This window comes from Charadrius vociferus, unplaced genomic scaffold, assembly GCF_000708025.1.
Source record: "Charadrius vociferus isolate BGI_N301 unplaced genomic scaffold, ASM70802v2 scaffold159, whole genome shotgun sequence".
Taxonomy (NCBI): domain Eukaryota; kingdom Metazoa; phylum Chordata; class Aves; order Charadriiformes; family Charadriidae; genus Charadrius; species Charadrius vociferus.
This window is the reverse complement of record NW_009649940.1, coordinates 3,194,608-3,204,068: the sequence shown is the minus strand read 5'-3', so window position 1 is coordinate 3,204,068 and position 9,461 is coordinate 3,194,608.

The window sequence follows — 9,461 nt, the reverse complement described above, 5'->3', positions numbered from 1 at the left end:
TTATGATTACTTGTTTTCTCAGTTCTTTCTTTCACAAGGGCAGTCATAATCAATCAAGTCCCAAATTTGGCATGTGTCTGTATGTGACTTTATTATTTAATTCCACACTCATAAAATTCACAAAGAATAAACCTGATGAAGTACACATGCATTTTAATAAGTAAAAGGGACAAATGAATTCATTGTCTATTGAAGCAGTTTTATAATATCAAAACATATGCTGAACCAAGCTGCAAGCTATTAAAACAAATCATACAGGCTTTAATTACAATCTAAATCTGCATTATTAAAGTAATAAAATGACCCTAAAATAAATATTATGGAAGTCATGTTGTCCCTACAAATGAACACAGCATGAGAGAGTGATACAATAAAACACCCTAACATTAACATGCCGTATGTACCACTGCGGCGTCCCACAGAGCTAAAACAACGAGACGTAACTCTCTTCTTCCATAGCTGTGGGCAAAATTCTCCTCTCCCTTAATTTGTCTTTGTTGGCCATGTTCACTGGATTTTCAGAATCCCCAACTAACGGGAACCACGGGTGCAGACAACATCACCACAGAAGGAGGGTACCCATTAACACCGAGAACGGAGCAGTGCTACCGGTCTGTTCAGACTGCCTGCACACATTCCTCTTCCTGTCCACACGCTCCCCACTTCAAAAAAACCTGAGGTCAAACTTCTGAGGAGGAGTAGGAGGGGAGGGTTACATACTCCATTACCTCAGGGTGAGGAACACTCATGCCCTGCAAGGTGCCAAGCGCTTTCCAACTCCTGCTGCCCTGAATGCCGACGGCAGCTGAGGTGAGCTTTCCCTGCCCACCCATGCTGAGGCGATGGAGCTTGTGCGGAGCGCAGCGTGGTCCTGATGGGTCCTGCCTCCTCCCCAGAATTGCACACACCCCCAGGGAAGGCATATTGCCCAGGGTCCCTGGAGATCTCCAGTTCTGGGGGATGTCAAGGCATAGAGATGTCAGGAGCCAGATGTGGCAATACAGAGCTAGCGACTAACTCCGCTTCGCTTCAGCGAAAATAGTCCCGGTTTAAACAATAAATTTTGGCATTACTGTGTGGCAGCAAATTACAATGGAGGAGTCATTCTTGAGATTATCCATGCAAAGAACATTATTCATATGACATTCATATATGAGAATTTGGAGGGTCAGCCATAAGTGTGCTTTTTTTCTTCTGGGCAAGCGCTGATCTCCAAATACACGATCTGATATTATTTCTTAAAATAATCTGCTATTTTAGAGTACTTGATACATGATCATGACATTTATGATCTGTTGCAGAGCCTATACTGAAGTCTCAAAACATTTTAACCACAGCATTTGCTGCCATTTCCTAAATCATCACATCCCACATTGATTCTGACAATAGAAGAAAGGATGACATGGGCACCGAAATAGCTGAATTTGAACAGAAGGCCACAGTGCTTACTTAACTATGTATTTTCCAGGGACTATGAGGTAAAACAGATACAGGACTCCTTTCTCCTCCCCTCTGTAACCCAGGCTGGGAGATATCCAAATCCTTCACCCCAATTCAAGCAGACGAGGACAACTCCTCAGTGCGGTCCCTTTCCGTGTAAATACTCGCAGGTCCCTGTACCTTCTGCCAAACGTCACAGGCCACCAACTCATTTCTGAACTCTTTCAGAGGGCTGGCCCTGAGCACAAGGTCTAACAGACTGCTACCCTCTGTTTATCTGTGTCACCAAGCACCAAGGGAACTCTGCCGCCTTTCCAGTCTGACCCAGCAAATACAACCCTGAATATCACCCACCTTCTGAGATGGTGCTTTTCTCTGTTGTAGACAGTCTCCACCATCTCTGAACACTTCCCAGTGCTTAGTGGGGATATGCCACTGGGGTCAGTCACATCAGCTCCCATGCCTACTGCCACCCCCGATAATCATCTCCTACGGAGTAATCTCAGCATTTTGTCACAGCCCCCTGATCAATCGTCAGAGAAAAGCATCTACCATCAAGCAAAGTGCACACCAAGCTACAATTACCCTGCAACATAAGCTCCAAGAGACAGATCTCTGACTTCTCCGTGGTCAACTCCCGCTATGAGGGTGAATATACAAAAAGCCGATGAGAAAATAAGCATATATCCCCTCTACCATAAAAAAATTAGTCTTAAGCAGACGTTAAGCCCCTTAGCCTTGTTTGAACACACAGTAGAGTTCACCAGGGTTTTTATGCCATATCATAGTACAGAAAGTGTGTTCAGACCCTAGTAAGATGGGAAGCTGTTTATAGTTTCTGCATTAAGTATTGCAGCCTTAAATGCCAATTCTTTGAATTACGTTGAGCTACAGAGATAGGTAGGACACTATACATCCATTGTAGACTGCTATTCTTCTAAGAAATATATGAATATATGAAGAAAAGAAAGAGAAGGAACACAAAAGACTATAAAAATGCAACTGGTTCAACAACAGGTGAGGGAACAAAATTTAAAACTACTATATGGTAACTGTCCCAAAACTGCATACCGTAATACAGTTATATTCCATACCTTCACTGTAATTGCAGAATGTTGGTTTTATCTGTGTGAGAGTGCATGTGTATAACAACGCTGTACAGAGAAAAGTAGATTGCCATCTACCTGCTCTAAAAGATAGCAAAATTCTTCCAAGCTTCACTGAAAGTACAATGATTAGACAGAAGGGAATACTTAAAACATGTTCATTTCTCATAGTAGCATATAAGTCTTTAAAGTCAAAATGTATGAGAAGATTGAATGCTTAATAGATCGCTCTTATGCTTACATTCATCAATAAATTAATTACTTGCAAAATTACTGAGCCCTAGATTTTACCCAACATGATTGGATAGGATTGTTTTTTCCTACTGAAATTGCCATTTTGGCCATATCATGGTAAAATGTTGATTTTCCCAGTTTTACTCAGGGTAAATAAAACCGTTCCATGAGATTCAAATATTATATTTCAATATGCTTAAATTATCCCGCATGACTTTGTAATGAAAGTAAGTAGAAGAGCTCACTTAACCATCTCCGCTGTACAGCAGTGGCATCTGAATACGTCTCTCACCAAACTTAGTCCTTTTCTGTGTAAAGCCAAAACGGTTAGCTTAAACCACAAGTGACCACTTAGACCAAGACGGCAGCTTTACAACCTATTACCTCTCTTCTTACCTTCTCTCTTAATAAGCGACTTCCACACCTGTGTTTCTGTATGTTTGCCATTTTTTCATCGTGCTGCTGTCTAACCCGAAGGACAGAGGAACCGCAAGTTCACCAGCGTTAGCTGGCTTTCCTCTAGCTCCGGGGGTGATGTGAGGGGATGCAAAGTGGAGTATGTTGGTCAGTTAAGTTACGGGTCGGGACCAGGTGCTAGCGAGGCTGGGTGTACGTAACCAGAGCACGCAGTAGAAGCGCCTTTGTAAAAGGCACCTCACTGAAATAGAAATGTGTAAATTAACTCCCATGTGGGGAGCGAGCAGGGAGCAGCAAAATTCACACAGCCGTTCGCTGCGCATCCAGGTTTTTTTTAGGTAGAAGAATCTAATCGAGTGCAACCTTAGAACACATATAATCTAATGGTTATAGCGCTCTCCTAGAAGGGGAGATATCAGATTTCAGCTGGGAACTGTAACATGGGTCTCCTCCTTCCATGTGACTGTTCTGAAATGCCAAAATATAAGCTGTCTTTGTGTGAAACTTAGTCATGCTCTGTGTACGCCTGCCAGATGAAATCCTGAAGGTGAGGTGTGTGAAGTACCAAAGCTGTACACTGACAGTCCTGTACGACTTCGGTAGGAATTAGAGGCAGCTGCCTTCAACTTAGGTGGCTGTGTGCACATCTAGTAACAGAAACGGAGATACTATGGGGACTTTCCTAGAAAGCTTTGGTACCTAAAAGCATCACACACCTCTGAGAGTTGGCAAAACTGAATTTTTGCAGCTATAAGTACATACAACTGTTGAACCCGTCACCCCACTTTATTTGCTTTAACAAACATCCATCTATTAAGGCATATATAAAACATTTTAAACCTCATTTTATACCTGATGCCTTTCTCCCTAGTGTTAGGTTACAAAATCTTTTTCTTCATGTCAGCACTGCAAATATGCAGGAGTAGGACAGAACAGACAGCAATTTCTAATGAATGTATGTTACTTAACCTTATGTCAGCACTGCAAATATGCAGGAGTAAGAACAGACAGCAATTTCTAATGAACGTATGTTACTTAACCTCTTGTGGACACAAAAGTATGCAGAATTCATCCTTTATATTTTAATTTGTTAAAAAGCAAACAATCATATAAAAAAAACCACGTTTGTATTACTTTAGAGACTGCTTTAAAAGATTGTTCTGATTAACTTAAGGTACTTGTTACCCATTTATTTTTCAAAGTATTTACACAATTTAGACACTTAGAATATTTTTCATTTTAACCTCTAAGCAGTATTTTGCAACACAGTAATTGCAGAAAAGAATTTTGATTTTCTGCCCATTAATTCCACTTGGGATCTTGGTACAAATTAATTCTTCTCAACTTTAAGGTATCTATACAGCCCAGCATTTTATTCTTTGGAGAAATGACTTCAGAAAGGTCTCAGCAGCTATAAAACACATTCTTTTATCATATAACTTCTCTGATTCAGGTTCAAACTGGGATTAATCACTCTTAACCAGCTATTTAATGGCCAAGATGTGAGAACGTCTAAGGTTTATTTGAAGTATTACTTTTTTTTTTTTCCTGAACCAGCCCATTTTCATGATAAAGCAAAGTAGACCATGTCAGCCACAGAAAAATATTACTCACTTCCTTCTCATCGCTCTTAATTGGGATCAAGTGGTTTTAGGTCAATCACTTTGGTCAAGGTATTTATGAAAAATGCAGGTCTACTTACACATGACAGAGGTAATTAACGCTTTTTACAGACAGTTGTTACAAAAGCCTTTCACTCCTCATCCCTCCCTGCATCATTGTGAGCAAATTCTATGGTTGAAATGAATGGATGGATTGTAATATTGATCTCCCTGGGCTTTCTGGCATACGCTCAATGTAACGCACAGCTCGCTATCACTAACTTATTCATTATTAAACGCACACATAGCTTGTTGCATTTTCTAAATTTGTACAATTTGACCAGATGGTAATCTCAGCCTGGCAGGTGTGTCCTGAAAACTAATTTTAATATTTGTAAACAGTGGCACAATTCCTGGATTGGGTGATTAATAACTGCCAATCCTGCCACTTTCTTTTTAACGTCGCTTCTGTCTTAAGAAATGTTGAACTTAACAATTCAAAGGAAACTTTAACAAATGCCTTTTCAATCTTCATTACTTGTCTTCATTAATTATCCAGCAACTTCTTTCCCACAGACAGTGAACAGCATATATTAGGTTGTGAAACGCTAACTCTTATTTACAGGACTATGTAAATTCAGGTTTTGCTTATCAGTTTAGCAAATGTAAGTCACTGGGCTGAGGTTTTTGGACACTTATCTGCCTCGTGGTGAAATACAGAACACAATTTTTTTTTAAAAAAAGATACATCTATTACCCTGAACAAAGTTATGGTTTTTTCATACGTCTCTACTTTAGACATCCAATTGCAGTTCCCACATGAGAAAGCTGGTCATGCTAAGCTCCATAAATAGTGAACACCAAAAGACATACTATTCCAGAGACTATCCTGAGTAGAAATCTACCTTAGATAATCTGAAACATCATACGGAATCTATTTTTTATCACTGACTACAAAAATCCCACAGCAACCGGTCCCACCCAGGTCCTTAAACTAGGTGCCTAAGTTTAGGTGGTATGAACAGACCCCTTAAGAAGACTTATTTCAGCCCGGTTAATTACATTGTTATTACTGTTTCAATTAAGAAGCTTTACGACCTCTCCAATGTTCCTCTTGGATCAGAGGTATGTTTTTCCCTATACCGTTCAAAACCCACTCAACTTCAACAGAGTTGCATATATCCACATAATTTCAGTCACTCAGTAGAGACATGGAAAAGTTTGGTAACTGAATTCTCCAGAGATGGTCACTGCACTGAGCATGCTTTAGCCCCACACAGCCCACATCAACTGGACTGGACCCCTTCCACTCCAGGATTGCAGGGACTCACCACCTATTTCTCCACTGATGCTTTTCCAGCTTCCCAGAGGATCCTACGGTATCAAGTATGGGAATAAAATTCAGAGGAAAAAAAAAAAAAAGAATCTCTGGGGTCTCATTTTTAAGTGCTCATCTGCAAGAAACACAGGAGAAAGGAGAAAGTGGCCTGACTTGGACACAAAGGAAGGGACAGAAAAGGAAAGGAAAGTCACGCAGAACAGAATGACTTTGGGAGCACAAGGCAGGGAGGAGAGCAGAGCAAGGCGTTGGGGACAGAATGGCAGAAATGGAAGGAAAGCAGAGTTGACACAAAAGGAAGGATATCACAGGGGACAAACAAGAGGACAATTTGTAAGAAGGAGCAATTGAGGAATGGAAGAGACGCTCTGGGACAGATGCAGGGACAAAAGAGAATACACAGGGAGAATACACGGACTGGAAAGAGAAGGAACAGAAGCGTGAGGGAACAGGCTCTTCCAAGACCCAAGACTGTGCAATCACAACATCAATTTTCTATTGAGCAAATAGCTGTGAAACCCAGGGGCAAAACATGTGCTTCCATTCCCCTCTAGTGGCAGGTACACTTAAAGAAAAAACACCCAATAAGCATTTTATTGCTGTGGCGCTCAAGGCCACACAGCAACCTAAAACCTGCCAGTGACTTCTGTAGGATGTACATAATGTTTTCTTTACCCCTTCCTCCCTACCTAGTTTGTAACATTTTATAAAACTCTGAAGTTACAATATATATAAAAAAAATGCATTATATAGATGTTAAATATGGAGAGTCAAGCACAGAGAAATTAGGAAATTAAGTTTGTATTTTAATACCTACCAAAGGGCATAGATAAAGCAATGCACTTTTTAGTAATGTACATAGATTTTGCAAAGAACTACCATGTACTTAGTTCCAGACTGGTTGGTTCTCACTGAACGAACAGATAATTAGTACTGCGATCCCATAACTTATACTGGGAAATTGCCACTTGGCATCTTGATACTATCCCTTCTATGAAATGATATCTTTAATTTGCATGTTAATAAATGTCAAAGTATGCCTTCTGCTCTGATTTGCTTTCCATTTTTGGTTAACAAGTTTATCTTTTCCTGTATATCTATTTCCTGCATTACACCAACCTAATTATTCAGCTGGAAAAGTCATAAAAATTTAACTTCATTTTACTCTGTTTTATTACAGAAATAGGGGTCCCACTATGTACAAGGATTCCCATTGTGGTAAGAATTAAATAAGTCTGATATAGGGCTTAGAGTCATCAACTGTTGTCTTTGTTCGGTACTAATCACAAGAAAAAATACTGTCAATAATACCTCAAAACAGTTGCCAGTTCAATTGATAAGAATCATAGAATTGTTGCTGTTGGAAGAGACCTTGAAAATCAAGTCTCCCCATTAACTTAGCACTGCCAAGTTATCACTAAACCATGTTCCTCAGCACTATATCTACACGTCTTTTAAATACCTTCAGGGATGGTGACTCAACCAGTTCTCTGAGCAGACTTCCAGGAAAATTACTGAGAAAAGAAATAAAATTGCAAGTTGTTTTACAGAAAGGAAAATAACGAAGAGAAAATACAGAGTGATAAAACTAATGCAATAAGTAGATATAAGATTCGTGTCATCACACTAGAGGCATCGAAAATTAAGATGTATATCTGCGTCAGAGGCAGTATAGTATATGGGGCACAGGGAGAAAAAAAAAATAATGAAAAAAGCGACTATTAGATCTCACAATTAAAGAATCATTACCCTTCATCTGAGTTTCAGTTGCTGTAAACAAAGGAAATGATCATGTCAACATACAATTGCTATACATCCCACACATTCCAGACAGCCATACCTCTTCAATGTGTCTTGTTTTCTTCTGATTCCAAATTCTACATTCAGAAATATGATTGCTCAAGCAGAAACTGCAGTAAAAGAGGAACTATTCTGCTTAATATATGTTCATTTGTCTATGTATTACATGTTGATGACTTTATTGAGGCTGGATGGAGCACTTCAAAGTGAATTAATTTTTGGTTCGGATTTTTGTGCACCTTCAAAATGGTAGTCCAAAAATTAAAGTGAATTTAATTATTTGCTGTCACTAAAAATTAGTAAGTGTTGGCATTCTACGTGACCCGATTTGAAATTTAAACCAGAGCAGTTGTGATTCATAGGATTTATCAAGTGACCCAAAATACAAGCTCAGTCTAACAGCTTCAATAGGAACCCCTACATTTTTTTTCATATTGTTTATAGAAACCCACCAGAGGGATATATTCTAAAAGTTAACAGATCTTATTAATTCTGTTCCCTTTATCTTTAATTGTTCTTATCTTGAATTTCGTTGCAGGTTTCCAGCAACCTTGCCTTTACAGATCTGAATAATGTTTGCTCATGTTTTGGATCCCAGAAACTTTTGAAACAGTATTTTATACTTCAGAACATTAATTTTTCTATTTAAAAGACTTATTTTTACTAAGCACACAAAATCAATGACAAAGGTTGCACCTGAACTTGCAGCATAGTTGGAAGGTCCAGCTAAGCAGTCTGATTTGTTAAGTTCATACTGTTAAGCCAACCAGAAGAGAGAGCTTCAAAGACAAACGCAGTAAACGGTTTGGAAAGCCTGAGACCACGAAATGTCTTTTATTTTTTTAAGAAAAGCAAATATAGAGCCTCATTTTTGCCGAGACTACTATGGCTTATTTTCATTTGCAATGCAGGGAAACTGTTCTTTGCTTTTTAATTGCATGCTCATAAAGTTTTAATTAGCAAAGTTTCAAAAACATGACAATCACGCTGCTGAAAATCAGCCACAGTTTTGATTTACAAGTCTGCAAAGGATTACTTGGTAGCAATGAGGATGGATTGCAGTGCTTAAGCCCAGAAAGCTCTAATGTGTTATAAACACAAGCAAATGATGCAGTAATTGCCCTTGATTGCCCTACTTAGAAGATTTTTTAGAGACAACCCAAAGAGAAGTTGACAGTACCTACATGTCCATGGCAAATGGTTTGTGAGTACATCATAGAATGGTTCAAGTTGGAAGGGACCTTAAAGATCATCTAGTTCCACCCCCCCTGCCATGGGCAGGGACACCTCCCACTAGACCAGGTTGCTCAAAGTCCCATCCAGCCTGGTCTTGAACATGTCCAGGGATAGGACATCCACAACTTCTCTGGGCAACCTGTTCCAGTGTCTCACCACCCTCATAGTGAAAAATTTCTTCCTGATACCTAATCTATATCTACCCTCTTCCAGTTTAAAGCCATTACCCCTCATCCCATCACTACATGCCCTTGCAAAAAGTTCTTCCCCAGCTCTCCTGTAGGCCCC